Here is a 16,565-nt window from a genome sequence, read left to right as displayed (position 1 = left end):
TTCTAGTCCAACCTCCTGTGCAAGCAGGAGACCCTGCACCATTCTGGATAAATGGCTGCTCAAAATCTTCTTAAAAACCTCCAGTGATCGAGTACACACAACTTCTGGAGGCAACCCATTCCACTGGGTAATTGTTCTCGAGTGGTGAGCACAGCGAGCATAGAAATACAGGTAGTCCTTGATTTAAAACCATTCATTTAGTAACCATTCAAAGTCAGAACAGCCCTGAAAAAAGTGACTTATGGCCATTTTTCACACTTACAACTGTTGCAGCATCCCCATGGTTAGGTGATCAAAATTCAGATGCTTGGTAACTGGTTCATAAGCAACAAGAAAGCATATATTATCAATAAAAACAATAAATGCAAGACAGGATTATTTTTTTTTCCATTTACCAATTATTTTTGAACACCCTATAAAACAGTAATAATCCATATATCATCACAAAGGTATGGTATGCATTTTAAAATCATAATTGCATCTCTAAAATATATTACTTTCAAAAACAACATCAGAAAAACTTTAGCTACAGTATTTTGAACAAAAGGAGGGTTAGGATTAGGATTAGGTTTTAGTTGAGGGCAGTGGTGAAATCCAAATTTTTTTACTACCGGTTCTGTGGGCGTGGCTTGATGGGAGTTGTGTGGCTTGGTGGGCATGGCAGGGGAAGGATATTGCAAAATCTCCATTCCCACCCCGCTCTGGGGCCAGCCAGAGGTGGCATTTGCCGGTTCTCCAAACTACTCAAAATTTCTGCTACTGGTTCTTCAGAACCTATCAGAACCTGCTGGATTTCATCCCTGGTTGAAGGTTAGGGTTAGGATATTTTAGATTAATTTATAGGTGTATGATGCATCCAGTCCCGCTGTTTTGTTTCTCTGCAAAAGCTGAACAAGGATAGATTCTTCAGGAATCTCCATCATTTTGAGTGTTTGTAGAAAGACATTCAAGGTAGTCTTTTTTTCTCCCAACATTTAAATAAGTAGTTTAAATAGGTTTTCATTTCAAGAAGACTGTGAGCCAAACAGCCCTGCAAATTTTGATCTTTTGGCTGCAGAACAGGAGTGTCGTTCACCAGAAGTAACTAGATTTCACATAGTCCAAAAATGGTGAGGGAGACATGTTTCAGAAAGAATGAGCCAGGACTTTTACGTTTTTCATGGCCACACAAAAATTTACATATTTCTCTTACAAGAGGAGACAGCAGAAGGAAAAAGTGAGGATGGGGGGGACGAAGAGAAAGGGCAAAAATAGACAGTTGACATCGTATTAACTCAGGCGCAATACTGTATAGCAACAAATGAGAATAGACAATGTAACCAAGACTATTATTTTTAATAAGTATGATAGGAAACAAAAAAAAAATTACAGAATAACAGGGGTAGAAGGGAACTTGGAGGTCTTCTGGTCCAACCCTATACTCTTCTGGACAAATGGCTGTTCAGTCTCTTCTTAAAAGTTATGCCACTGATTAATTGTTCTCACTGTCAGGAAATCTCTCCTTATTCTAGGTTGGATTTCTCCTTGATAATTTCCTATTGGTTACTTCTTGTGCTGTCTTCAGGTGCTTTGGATAATAAAGTCAATCCTCTCTTCTCTATGACAGCCCCTCAAAATATTGGCAGACAGATATCATGTCATCCCTAATCCTTTTCTTTGTTAAGACATACTGTACCTAATTCCCTTAACTGACCATCATTCGATTTAGCATCTAGACCTAACCCTAACCCTAACCCTAATCGTCTTTGTTGCTTTTCTCTGCACTTTTTCTAGAGTGTCAACATTTTTTGTGCCTCATGGGGATGAGGACAATGTGGTCTTTCTAGTGCAGTATAAAGTATTTCGAGTCTATCTTCTAAAGTGTTGGCTATTCTTCCCAGATTGGTTTTGTCTGCAAATTTGATCATTTCCCATTCTATTCCTTCTTCTAAACAATTTATGAAGGTGTCAAAGGGTCTAAGAAAAACCTTGAGGTGCCCCACTACATGCTTCCCTCCATTTAGATGTAGTTCCATTGGTGTCAAGTGTGTTTGGTTAGCCAGTAACAAATCCATCTAGTGGTGATGCTGCCTCTCCCACATTTTTCTATCTTACCAAGTAGTAGACAGTGGTTTGTATCATTGCCATGAAAACCCCATGGACAGTACCAAAAGGAAAAAAGATATAATGCTGGAAGATGAGCCCCTCAGGTCGGAAGGTGTCCAATATGTTACTGGAGAAGAGCAGAGGGCTAGTACTAGTAGCGCCAGAAAGAATGAAGCGACTGGGCCAAAGTTGAAAGGATGCTCAATTGTGGATGCATTTGGTGATGAAAGGAAAGTCCAATGCTGTAAAGATCTATTCTCCATAGGAACCTGGAATGTATCAAGGCAAGCTAAATGTGGTCAAGAGATGATAAGACTGAACATCAACATCTTAGGAATCAGAGAACTAAAATGGACAGGAATGGGTGAATTTAATTCAGATGACCATCAAGTATACTACTAATGGAGTAGCCTTCATAGTCAATAAAAGAGTAGGAAAAGTAACACTGGGATACAATCCCCAAAATAACAGAATGATCTCAGTTCGAATCCAAGGCAAACTATTTAATATCACAGTAGTCCAAGTCTATGCCCCAACCACTGGTGCTGAAGAGGTGAAAATGACCGGTTCTATGAAGCACCTTATAGAATTAACACCAAAAAATGATGTCCTTATCATCATGGAGGATTGGAATGCTAAAGTAGGAAGCCAAAAGATAACCAGAATAACAGGCAAGTTTGGCCTTGGAGTACAAAATGAAGCAGGGCACAGACTGATAGAATTTTGTCAAGAGAATACGATGGTCATAGCAAACACTCTTTTCCAACAACCCAAGAGATGACTCAACAAATGGACATCACCAACACAGAAATCAGATTGACAATGTGCTCTGCAGCCAAAGATGGAGAAGCTCTATACAATCAGTAAAAACAAGACCAGGAGCTGACTGTGGCTCGGATCATGAGCTTCTCGTTGCAAAATTTAGGCTTAAATTGAAGAAAGTAGGGAAAAGTACTAGGCCACTTAGGTGTGAACTAAATCATATCCCTGATGAATATACAGTAGAGGTGACAAATAGATTTAAGGAATTAGATCTGATAGACAGAGTGCCTAAAGAACTATGGACGGAGGTTCACAACATTGTACAAGAGGTAGCAACTAAAACCATCCCAAGAAAAAGATGCAAGAAAGCAAAATGGCTGTCTGAGGAAGTTTTGCAAATAGCTGAGGAAAGAAGGGAAGCGAAAGGCAAGGGAGAAAGAGAAAGATACACCCAGTTGAATGCAGAATTCCAGAGAATAGCTAGAAGAGATAAGAATGCCTTCTTAAATGAACAGTGCAAAGAAATAGAAGAAAACAATAGAATAGGAAGGACCAGAGATCGCTTCAAGAAAATTGGAGATATGAAGGGAACGTTTCATGCAAAGATGGGCATGATAAAGGACCAAAATGGCAGAGACCTAACAGAGGCAGAAGAGATTAAGAAGAGGTGACAAAATTACACAGAAGAACTATACAAGAATGAGCTTAACATCCCTGATAACCATGATGGGATGGTCACTGACCTTGAGCCAAACATCCTAGAATGTGAAATCAACGGGCCTTAGGAAATCTAAGCAACAACAAAGCTAGTGGAGATGACAGTATTCCAGCTGAGCTATTCAAAATCTTAAAAGATGATGCAGTAAAAATGCTACGCTCAATTTGCCTGCAAATTTGGAAAACTCAACAGTGGCCACAGGATTGGAAAAGGTCAGTTTACATTCCTATTCCAAAGAAAGGCAATGCCAAAGAATGTTCAAACTATCGCACCATTGCACTCATTTCTCATGCTAGTAAGGTTATGCTTAAAATCCTACAAGCTAGGCTCCAGCAGTATGTGGATCGAGAACTACCAGAATTTAATTTAATTTAATTTAATTTCCAATTTATATACCGCCCTTCTCCCTGAGGACTCAGGGCGGTGTACAGCCAAGATAAAAAACATAGAATACAAATATTAAAAAAAACATTTAAAAATATATATAAATTTTGGCCCGAAAGTTAAGAAATCACAGACTGATTAAAAAAAATTTAAAATTTCTTCTTAAGCCAACCCGGCTTGCTGGAAAAGATGGATTTTAAGGGAGCGACGGAAGGCATTGAGGTCATGGATTCTCCTTATCTCCGGGGGCAACTGATTCCAGAGGGTGGGAGCCCCCACCGAGAAGGCCCTCCCCCTGGGGGTCACCAGCCTACATTGTTTGGCTGATGGCACCCTGAGGAGGCCCTCTCTGTGGGAGCGCACGGGTCGATGGGAGGTCGTCGGTAGCAGCAGGCAGTCTCGCAGATAGCTAGGTCCTATGCCATGGAGCGCTTTAAAGGTGATAACCAACACCTTGAAGCGCACCCGGAAGACCACCGGGAGCCAGTGCAGCTCGTGCAGGAGCGGTGTTACATGGGAGCGCCATGTTGCTCCCATCACTACTCGCGCTGCTGCATTCTGGACCAGCTGGAGCCTCCGGGTGCTCTTCAAGGGGAGCCCCATGTAGAGAGCATTGCAGTAGTCAAGGCGAGAGGTGATGAGGGCGTGAGTGACTGTGCACAAGGAATCCTGATCGAGAAAGGGCCGCAGAAGTACAGGCAGGATTTTGAAGAGGCAGTGGAACTAGAGATCAAATAGTCAACATATGCTGGATCATGAAGAAAGCTAGGGAGTTTCAGAAAAACATCTAATTCTGCTTCATTGACTATACTAAAGCCTTTGATTGTGTGGATCACAACAAACTGTGGCAAGTTCTTAAAGAGATGGGAGTACCAGACCATCTTATTTGTCTCTTGAGAAACCTATATGCGGGTCAAGAAGCAACAGTGAGAACTGGACACGGAACCACTGATTGGTTCAAAATTGGAAAAGGAGTCCGGCAAGGCTGTATACTGTCACCCTGCCTGTTTAACTTATATGCAGAGCACATCATGAGAAAGGTGGGGCTAGATGAATCAAAAGTTGGAATTAAGATTGCCGGGAGAAATATCAACAACCTCAGATATGCAGATGATACCACTTTAATGGCAGAAAGTGAAAAGGAACTAAAGAGCCTCTTGATGCAGGTGAAGAAGGAGAGTGCAAAAGTTGGCTTGAAACTCAACATTAAGAAAACTAAGATCATGGCATCCGGCCCTTTCAATTCCTGGCAAATAGATGGGGAAGAAATGGAGGTAGTTACAGATTTTGTTTTCCTGGGCTCCAAGATCACCACAGATGGGGACTGCAACCAATAAATTAAAAGACGCTTGCTCCTGGGGAGGAAAGCTGTGGCAAATCTAGACAGTGTACTAAAAAGCAGAGACATCACCCTGCCAACAAAAGTGCATATAGTCAAAGCTATGGTTTTCCCAGTTGCAATGTATGGCTGTGAAAGTTGGACCATAAGAAAGGCTGAGCGCCAAAGAATTGGGGCCTTTGAACTATGGTGCTGGAGAAGACTCCTGCGAGTCCCTTGGACTTCAAGGTGATCAAAACGGTCAGTCCTAGAGGAGATCAACCCTGACTGCTCTTTAGAAGGCCAGATCCTGAAGATGAAACTAAAATATTTTGTCCACCTAATGAGAAGGAAGGACTCACTGGAGAAGTGCCTAATGCTGAGAAAGATTGAGGGCAAATGAAGAAGGGGACGACAGAGAACGAGGTGGCTGGATGGAGTCACTGAAGCAGTAGGCATGAGCTTAAATGGACTCCAGAGGATGGTAGAGGACAGGAAAGCCTGGAGGAACATTGTCCATGGGGTCTCAATGGGTCGGACGCAACTTCGCAACTAACAACAAGAAGACTGTGGTTTACTTTATCAGTTCTGGCCTTGACATTATGTGGTGTATTGAAGAGAAGGACTGGGCTGATATGATAGAAGTCTATCAGGGGCTATTCGAGGTGCTGACCCAGAGAAGAAAAGGTAAACCTACTCCCCAGAGCACCTGAGAGCTGTAGAAGAAGTAAAGATGGAAGATTATGTAGGAGAGATCCAATCTAGAACTAAAGAGAAATTTCCTGACAGTGAACATAATTTTAAGAAGTGACTGGACAACTATTTGTCTGGAATGATATATAAGGTGTCCTGTTTGGCAGGGGGTTGGACTAGAAGACCTCCAGGATCCCTTCCAGCCTTATTATTCTATATTCTAGGTTCTAGGTTTCCATAGAACCGATGCTTCAGAATAAAAACAACATCATAGCTGTGCTGACTTCTCTACTGCTGATTCGCTCTGCTGTATCTCTGCAGTCTGAGTTACTTCTGGCAAGGCTTTGGTTTTTCTGCTCTGAGTAGACTTTTGCAATTCTCCCAATTCTTCTTTGAATATTTTGTTTTATAAAGCAACATTGCATTTCCTGTCTTGTTCTACACATAGAGCCATCTTCACGTTTTAATGCAAAAACCTTCTTTCTTGTATTTGTTAGCTTGCATTATGCTCTATTAATCCCTTTGTTTTCTTCAATTGCCTTTTTCATAAGCTTCACATTAAACTGACACATTTCTTCTTAGAAATGTTTTCTTATGGTCTTGCAAAGTTTATTAGTGAAACATCTGGTATTCTTCATTGTCCATTGTTTTTTCATTAAATCAATAGTTTCATCAGAGATTTTTGACTGTACAAGGTGTTTCTCCAGCAGTGCTATAGATGTAGCAGATTCAAGGATGAATCTGCAAGATCCAAATCTTGCAATACAGCGAAGTGATATGACAGATTAATCTCAAAATCGCTGTTCTCCTCTAACAGCTGATCACTCTTTATTTTTGTTTTTTTGTGACGTCTTTATCATTTTCATGCTCTCTTTTCAACAGCCTATCTTTACTTTAGCTCCTTCCATTCTATGGTCACTTCCAAGGTTAAAACAATGGATGACAGACAGTACAATTGCAGAATATGGTATTGCGGGCCCAATTGGCAAGAGAAAGCTCAAGACCTTATTGATTGGAAACATGTGGAAGAAGCTTTCATCCTGGAGTGGATAGACAATGGCTAAAATGATGATGATGATAATGAAATCAATGTTGATATGCTAGTCTCTGTTCTATTATTTATGATTCAGGATGTTCTTTCCAGAATTGGTGCCTGTGTTTCAAATATCCTCTTCTTGTTGAGCTGGATAATAACATATTGTTTCTTTGTAAGCATACTAAAAAGCAGAGACATCACCCTGCCAACAAAGGTGCGTATAGTCAAGGCTATTTTTTTCCCAGTTGCAATGTATGGTTGTGAAAGTTGGACCATAAAGAAGGCTGAGCGTCAAAGAATTGAGGCCTTTGAACTATGTTGCTGGAGAAGACTCCTGTGGGTTCCTTGGATTGCAAGGTGATCAAATCGATCTCCATGAGGAGATCAACCCTGACTGCTCTTTAGAAGTCCAGATCCTGAAGATGAAACTCAAATACTTTGGCCACCCAATGAGAAGGAAGACTCATTGGAGAAGTGCCTAATGCTGGGAAAGATTGAGGGCAAAAGAAGAAAGGGATGGCAGAGAACGAGGTGGCTGGATGGATGCACTGAAGCAGTTGGCATGAGCTTAAATGGACTCCGGGGGACGGTAGAGGACAGGAAGGCCTGGAGGAATGTTGTCCAAGGGGCGCGATGGGTTGGACACGACTTCGAAACTAACAACAACATTTCTTTTTAAGGATAAACATCTTTTCTTCCAGCTGTTGTTAGTAAAGCTGACTTTTGGAATTGACCAATGGTGATTTTGTCACTGCCAATGATGTCCAAGAGGTGCTCCAGTTGTTTTGGGATTGCACCCTAGGTGTCTCTTACTATTGGTTACTACTTTTGTCTTCTTTTGCCACAGTTGTTCTATTTCTATTTGCAGGTCTTTGATTTTATTATCTTTCCCAGTCTTGACAATTGGTTTGTTATATGGCAGGCACCTGTCTTTTTGAAGTCCAGACTCCAGGAACACTTTAGCTTCTTCATTGTCTATACCTTTACCTTATGGTCCCAACCGGTTCTTCCAGGCAGGCAAATGGTGTTTCTTATAGATCTTGCAATGCACCCATGTTGCTATTTTGTCATGCCGTTCTTTGTAGTAGTTTGTGTGATCTTCTTGGGTTGGGCCGTCTACTGTTGGCTTGTTTGGCAGTTCGTTCATTGGGGCGTGGTTTACTTTTTGATTGGTGGTTTGATGTTAATCTTGATGTCTAATCAATCTCATCTGAATGTTGATTGCCGGTTTGGTTCCCTTTTTTGACTTGTTGATTGAAATCTCAGAAAAAAGAAAACTGGAAAAAATCAGAGATAATTTTTTTCTTAATTTTTTTTTTTTGCATGACTCCTATATAAATCTCCTGTGAAACAACAACCTCTCATTATGATTATTTCACTTTTGCTGAATAAACATGGCATCGCATCTTTATCTATGTTGGTTGAACGGTTTGAATAGATGTACCTGGCAGCTCATCTCCTCTTCCTCCTCCCTTGCCTTCATCTCTCGTTGCCTCAACATCTCTATTGCTTTTGGGACATCAGGAGTAAGCTGGACAAGCCCTGGGAAAAAAATAGCAAAATAACTAGTACTTGTAAAGTTAAACTTTGGATGAAATCAGTTGTTTTCATTTTTAAAATGCAAAGATTTAAAATGCATAGAATTAAAATAATACTCACTTTCTTCCATTTGTTTGAGTTTCTTTTTCATTTCGTTGTTTTCTTCCACAATATGTGCCATATTGCTGGCAAGTGTTTTATTTTCTTCTTCCAGCTAAGATACAGAAATTAGAAGAAGTGTACATCAGTCATAGAACAGAAATAAGAGGACCAAAAAAGAAGCTTAAGACAGGATTGTAAGGGAATAGAATGACTTACAGCTGTTATTCTGGCATTCTTTTCAGCCAGCTCCTCCTGATGCCTTGTTGTTACTTCATGGATGTGCTCCCTCTGTTTTCTTTGCTGCTTGAGGTATTTTTGCAGACACACCTGCGAAAAGAAAACATTTTGAACACCTTTGAGCACATCTTAGTATGATACTGTCTCTAGACTCTATTGCTATTAAGGAAAAAACTACAAGACCCAGAAAGCTGTCCTCAGTAACCACTGTTAAGCAACAATCCTCATGACATCACCTGAAGCTTGCCTCTAGCCAGCTGTGGGGACAGCTGAAGTTGCCTTTAGTTGGTCTGCTGTTAAAATGATGTTATAATGGCCCTCTTCTTCCAATATCAACCTTGCTGTATGAACATTGACAGTGCCTCCCAGGTAGTGTTGATGACAGCATGGTCAGAGCAGGGGTGAAATCCAGCAGGTTCTGACAGGTTCTGGAGAACCGGTAGCAGAAATTTTGAGCAGTTCGGAGAACTGGCAAATACCACCTCTGTCTGGCCCCAGAGTGGGGTGGGAATGGAGATTTTGCAATATCTTTCCCCTAGGAGTGGGGAGGGAATGGAGATTTTGCAGTATCCTTCCCCTAGAGTGGGGTGGGAATGGAGATTTTGCCGTATCCTTCCCCTGCCACTCTCACCAAGCCACTCCCACCGAGCCACACCCACAGAACCGGTAGTAAAAAAAATTGGATTTCACCACTGGGTCAGAAGCTCGGATCCTCCCATCTCTAGTTTAGTGTAAGGTGACTCTGGGCCTCCTGACTATTAATTATATGGATTTTAGGCAGCTGTTTGTAAATTGTCAAGAATTCATATACAGTCAGCGGTACAAAAATACTATTAAATCAGCCAGTCAGTGCCAGCTTCTATCCATCTTTCCTCTGATATGGTTCTGGCCTAATTATCATAGAAAACTTTGGTACATGTACTGTTCTGGAAGGCTGTCCTGTGGATGTGTTTAAATTGAAAATATTAACACAATTCATCAAGAAACCCTGAAAGAGGTTGTGAAAATACTTTTTTAAGTAATCAGGATAAAAAGTTATACTAAAAGTTATTCTAAAATAATTGTACTTATTCCTAGGTTCCTTTGATTTCTATTTTATTTCATTATTAAATTTTAATGTCATGTATCTGTCGTATTATCTGTCATGTTACCTTTTTGAACTCTAAATCCTAGAGTCAGACATGCAAGCTAACAAGTAAATAAATAAAACCGAAGATCTCTTACCTCAAAAAGGGCTTTCCCTGCGTAATAGAGGAAAGTCTCCATGATGGAAATAAGGTGAACGTTAACTAAGATAAACTACTCCTAACTAACTAAAGAAATATATTACATATGATAAATAAAGATATATATATAAAGATATAAATAAATCATTTGTAAATAGGTATAATATGAAGTAAATAGATGAATAAATAAACAAATAAATATTGTAAAATAAAACAAACCTAAACTGTAAATAAAGTTAAATAAAAACAAAAGCAAATTAACCAACCAATCATCAAAGTACCCCACAGACCTAAAAGCTCTGCTGAATAGTTTTCACTCAACCCACCCAAAAGTTTTAATTACTTCTCCTTTGTGAGCTCATGCACCTGTCAGCAGTATTATGAGGCGTGACCTCATGAAGGAAAAGCAAAGCAAACTGATTAGCTGGATGAATGCTACTCAAAGTTTTATCTACTTTTCAATATTGGTAGAAAAGTAAATACAAAATCCTGCTGATGAGTTTGATGGAATCAGAGGATGAAATAACAACAAAAATGAAAAAGAAAAATTAGTGTCCCTGAAGAAAGCACCGAGATGTCTGGAGAAATACGCACAATTGAGAGTGAAAAAGTGGTGAATGAGCAGAACTGGAGAGATTTCTGTCTTTGGGAGAGTCAATTACACTGTGGATGTTGCTCCACCAAACTTCAAGAAATACACAGTATTTTAACTTAACCATTCAGCAACAGCCCTTTATTTTCTGGTCTGAGCTGCTGGTATACAGGTAGTCCTCAACTTACCACCACAATCAAGCCCAAAATTGATCTTCCAAAAAACCCTTATCAAGAACTGGTTGGGTGACCGGGGTCGAGTCTGATGGAAGGTGCACCTGAAGGAGCTGTGTGGGAGAGTTTGGGAAACAAAGTTTTCCCAGAAAGAGAACTGGGTCAAGAGATCACACAACCCGGAGCAGGATGGTGGAGCATGAAAGAGGGTCAGGTTAGGGTAGCCATACACTAGAGTAACTCAGGGTATCTCTAGTAGTTAAAGGTTATAGTTCAAGATTGACATGGTTCTATCTATTAGGTGTAGTAAATCAAAGATTGAAGTCAATTGGATTTGTCAATGTGTCATTTCTGGGCTTGGGCCTGACACTGGGGTTCCCTGGAGCCACAAACCAGGGGTGAAATCCAGCAGGTTCTGACAGGTTCTGGAGAACTGATAGCGGAAATTTTGAGTAGTTTGGAGAACCAGTAGTGGAAATTTCGAGTAGTTCGGAGAACCAGCAAATACCACCTCTGGCTGGCCCCAGAGTAGGATGGGAATGGAGATTTTGCAATATCCTTCCCCTGGAGTGGGGAGGGAATGGAGATTTTGCAGGATCCTTCCCCTGCCACGCCCACCAAGCCACGCCCACCAAGCCACACCCACAAACCGGTAGTAAAAAAATTTGAATTTCAACACTGCCATGAACCTATCTAAATCGTTCCATTATTGAAGCAGGGGAATATTTTTGTTTCTTTCAACTATGAGACCTCCAATATTTTAGGATATTTATTATGGTCTTTTACATCTGTATTTACTAGTTTTATATCCTTTTAAAAAAATATATTCTGCCTGCCTAGAGTCACCTTGGGTGAGATGGGCAGCTATATAAATTTGATAAATAATTAAGTAGGTAAATAAATAAATCGTTTATGTCACTTGATTTTCCATATAAGTTAGGAAGTTTTGCTTTGCTTTTCCCTTTTCACAGCGTTTTTTTCTGATCTCATTACAGTATATCGTAAGCCTGAGCCCTGCTTTTCACATTGGGTTTTGCTTGTTTTTGCTGTTGACCCTGAATAACAGATACTCTAAATATTAAGTCTTCTACTTAACAAGTGATCAAAGAGATGACAATATTTGTAGCTCAGAGTTGGGCTGTGGAGTCCTTGGAGCTCTCTGAGCTTCGTTATTTGCATACAGATGGTTCCTTACTCAACTTGGTAACTTCTTTGCTAGAATGGAGCTGGATTTGCTCCTGGTTTACATACAGCAGCTTACCCAGCCAGTGTTGGTGGAGCTGTATTTTTGTCTTTGGTAGATTTTCATTCGGACTTCTTTGTGGAGCACAATAAAATGCATGGGAAAATTGCATTGCCAATGAAAATTAATCTAGGGTAAAGGCTAGGATTAATCTTGTGGTAGGGTATAAAAAGGAAGGAAAGAGAAGGAAAAGCCAGGCAAGGCAAAGAAAAGGGTCAGGATCAGAAGTAGTCAGTTACAATTATAAATAAGGTGGTTTGGGTTAGATAGCAGGAGGAACTTCCTGAGCTGTCACGTAGTGGAACTGACTGCTATAGAAGCAGAAGTTCCCTCTTATGAATTTTAGTATAGCTGCATAGTGTAGCCCGATAGTTTAAGAATATTCTATTCTATTCTGTTCTGTTACTCTATTCTATTCTGTAAGTCTACTCTACTCTACTCTACTCTACTCTACTCTACTCTACTCTACTCTACTCTACTCTACTCTACTCTACTCTACTCTACTCTACTCTACTCTGTAACCCTACCCTACCCTACCCTACTCTACTCTCCCTTCAAGCACACTACCACATATAAAAAAGCAGTGGAATCTTTAGTGCCATCTGAAGGTCTTGAAAAGCCTGCTCCTAGAATGTTTATTGAGCTTGTTTGTACTTCCAATATATCTATTTACCTTTTGTTTGTAATCTCTCTCTTTCCCTCACCCATGAGTTTTTCAGCTGAGATTTCAAAACAGATTATCATTCAAGTGAATGGCAATCCCAGCACTCATTCATTCCTCCTCCCATTATTGCCAGAAAGGATTGGCCCTCCTTATAAATGTCACTCACCTTGCCGAAATATAGGACTTAGATGTTAATCTAAGTCAGCACACCAGTCCATTCAGTTCCATATTGATTCCAACAGGGCATCTTCAAAATGGTGTGCATAACTACGGCTTCAAAATGGTGTGAACATCAATCAATGTTCAATGCTCTTCTAACATGCATCTCACACACACACACACACACACACACACACACACACACACACACTGAAAAAGGGTGGGGCTTCAATTGCCTAGTCTTACCTGCCATTTTGGCACAGATGATCCCAGGATGTCCTGCTCCCAACCCCCTACTAGGGGTGTCAAACTGGCGCCCATGGGCTGGATGTGTCACACGCAGGCCATGCCCACCCCAGCTCCGCAAATGGGGAAAACATCACAAAATGTCACTTGACGGCAATGTGACACCACGTGTTTGACACCCGTGCCCTACCTGAAGGTCCTGGGGTTGAAACTAAGAAATTCTACAAAGCCTGCACTGTATACCTCAGTTACAGTCTCTCTCCCTTGGTATGGCTTTTTTGAATCAAAGGAAACCCAGATTTGGAAACATTTAAGGGAAAATGATAAATAGCCCTCAGTGTGCACATGTGTGCATCCTTTATTGCAACCCAATAAATGTCCTGATAACATACAGCAGAGCCACAAGGTTAAGCATCTGTTAATTAAATTCTTTCAACTGCATCATCTGAGGATCATTGAACCTGATCTGTCTTACTCATGGAGTAAGGATACTTTTTTCCCAGGAGATATTTTGTGTTTAATTTTGCTTAAACACAAAATGAATGATGCAGAGGGAAAATGGATATTTATTTCTCCCCCCTCATTGGAAATCATGAGCTTACCATTAAAGATGTTAAATAAGATGGACAGAAAACCTTCCAGAGCAGTTTGTTGTGTTTTCCTTCTTTTTTGTTCTTAATAAAAGGCTTGGGAGAAAATTTAAGGAATGAGTTGTAGGAGAGAAGCAATGGAATATTTTCTTTCCTCTTAACCCAATTCTCATTTCTTCCTCAATTTCAAGTTGTTTAAATAGGAGGCAAAATGTGTCAGCCTTCAAGGTACTTCAGGCAAGAAGCACCAACTCTCAGTATTAACACTTAACACTACTCATTTATTTAAAAATAAATTGAATGCAATGGGAAGCATATGTTGCAAAACCAGCAATAAACACAAGAATCAAATAGGCTGAATGAAGGCGGATCAGATACTAAAATAAGTGGCTGGATACTTGGAGGAAGATCTAATGCAGGGGTTTCAAACTTCCAGTGTCACGTTGTCGTCACGTGACGTATCGTGACTTTCCCCCCCTTCGCTAAACCAGAAGTGGGTGTGGCCAGCATGTGACCCATCTGGCCTGCGGACCGTGAATTTGACACCCCTGATCTAATGGGTTGAAAAAAGGAAGACGACCTAGAAACTTGTGGTTAGGTTGAATCTGCAAGAAAAGAAAAGTGAGAAATTTGAAAAACAAAAAATGATATATAAAACAACATAAGGATGTAATGGAAGTAAGTAGTGCTATTGTAAATTAGACAGTTTTATTTCTTATCCTTTTCCTTATCTGAATTTTATTATTTTGTCTTAATTATTTTCTACAGTTTGAGTAAGGTTTATCCTACAAAAGTAATGGATGATGGGTAACTATGTCTATATGTAGTTCTCCACAATATCTACATTATTTCATTTTGATAGAATAATATGTAGGGTTAATTTTAAGGTACCAGAAAACCTACTGGTGACTTTTTGATTCTGCAGACAATGCCAAAGTCATTTTCTAAATAATAAGAACTTGCTGTTCTTTATCTTTCTCCTATCTCTCAAGGTTTCTGCCAACATCGGCCAGATTTTCTTGGCACAAACTGGCTTTAAGCATGAATGTGGGCGAAGTCAATACAATTCCGGAAAGGAAGATATTTACAGAGGATGAGATCATCCTTGAAAAGCACCCGGAGGCTCCAACTGGTCCAGAATGTAGCCGCGCGGGTGATTATGGGCGCAGCTCGTTACGCCCATGTAACACCTCTCCTACGCGAGCTGAACTGGCTCCCGGTGGTCTTCCGGGTGCGATTCAAGGTGTTAGTTATCACCTTTAAAGCGCTCCATGGCTTAGGACCTGGGTACCTACGAGACCGTCTTTTGCCACCAATAGCCTCCCATCGACCAGTTCGTTCTCACAGGGAGGGACTACTCAGGGTGCCATCAGTCAAATTATGCCGACTGGCGACTCCTAGGGGGAGGGCCTTCTCTGTGAGGGCTCCAACCCTTTGGAATGAACTGCCACGGAGATACGGAATATCCCTGATCTCCGTGCTTTCCGCCGTGCCCTCAAGACCCTGATGTTTCAACAGATGGGGCTAAACATACGAACATGTGAATGATTTTTTTTTTAAAAATGTTATCTAATTCTGGGTTTTATTTAATTGACCAAACTAAGTAATAATTTTAATTAGCAATTTTATGATGTTTGTGTGTCTATATTTTTCTTGACTGTACACTGCCTTGAGTCCTACGGGAGAAAGGCGGTATAGAAATATAATAAATAAATAAATAAATAAATAAATAAATAAATAAATAAACATCATTGTCGTCATCATCACCTTCATCATCAGATGAGTTTCATGCAAAAAAGAGCACATCGCAAACCCCCACCCCACCCCCCAAAAAAACCAATTTCAGTGTGCCTTTATAGCTCCTATTGATTTTCCTTCCAAGCATTTTCTTCAAAGAGAATTATAGATGCAGGTTTGACTGGCTTGGGAAATTTGTTCTCCATATTATGTTCTTCATCATGTGACAAATTGTTACTATCCAAGCATTTAGGCAGCAGCCTTTCTGCAGAAAGCATCTCTGTTATTCCACCTTTCTTTTGTGATCTAATTCAATAAGAAACAATGCAATTGGACCAAAGCAGGCACAATATGGTTGAGCTGTATTGTTTCTTATTGTATCAGCACTCCCTCATGTGGCAATTATGTGGTATGACAAACCTTGAGAAAAATCTATCCAACAGGCCTGAGGACTTACCTACAACCTGTATGAACTATTTGGGTTCCATCAGGAGAGTGTTTTTCAATCCTGTTAACTTTAAGGTGCGTAGACTTCAATTCCCAGAATTCCTCAATCAGCATGCTGGCTGGGGTATTCTGGGAGTTGAAGTCCACTCATCTTAAAGTCGACAACGCTACTCTAGGGGCGATGGAACAATTACTACTGTTTGTCAACTTTTACCACTTTTTCTCCACTAGACCTCCAAAAACAGGTGGAGAGCCAGGTCTGTTTCCAATAAATTCAAAACGTGAATTCTTTGCAGCGAACCCACTCTGAGCTAAGAAACCCTAATATTCTTCCTTATTTTTTGTGCTTGTTGCATCTGCGTTTAGCTTACCGATCCCTCCTAAAACTCACTTGGTTCGCTATCTGATCTCCAATATCTAGATTAATTTAATGCCTTGTTAATGCACGGGTAGTCCTTGTTTAGCAACCACAGAGTGGGCAAATTGGTCATTGAAATGAAGCGGTCACTACGTGAAACCAGAACTGGGTTTATTCTGAGCAAACATTTTATTGAGTTATAAGATAAAATAAGATACAAAATACAAAAGTAAATAGGAAAGCAGTGGGGGAAATG

The sequence above is a fragment of the Pantherophis guttatus genome, chromosome 1, assembly GCF_059756535.1.
Source record: "Pantherophis guttatus breed Tessera chromosome 1, ASM5975653v1, whole genome shotgun sequence".
Lineage (NCBI taxonomy): Eukaryota > Metazoa > Chordata > Lepidosauria > Squamata > Colubridae > Pantherophis > Pantherophis guttatus.
Note: the sequence above shows the minus strand (reverse complement) of the source record.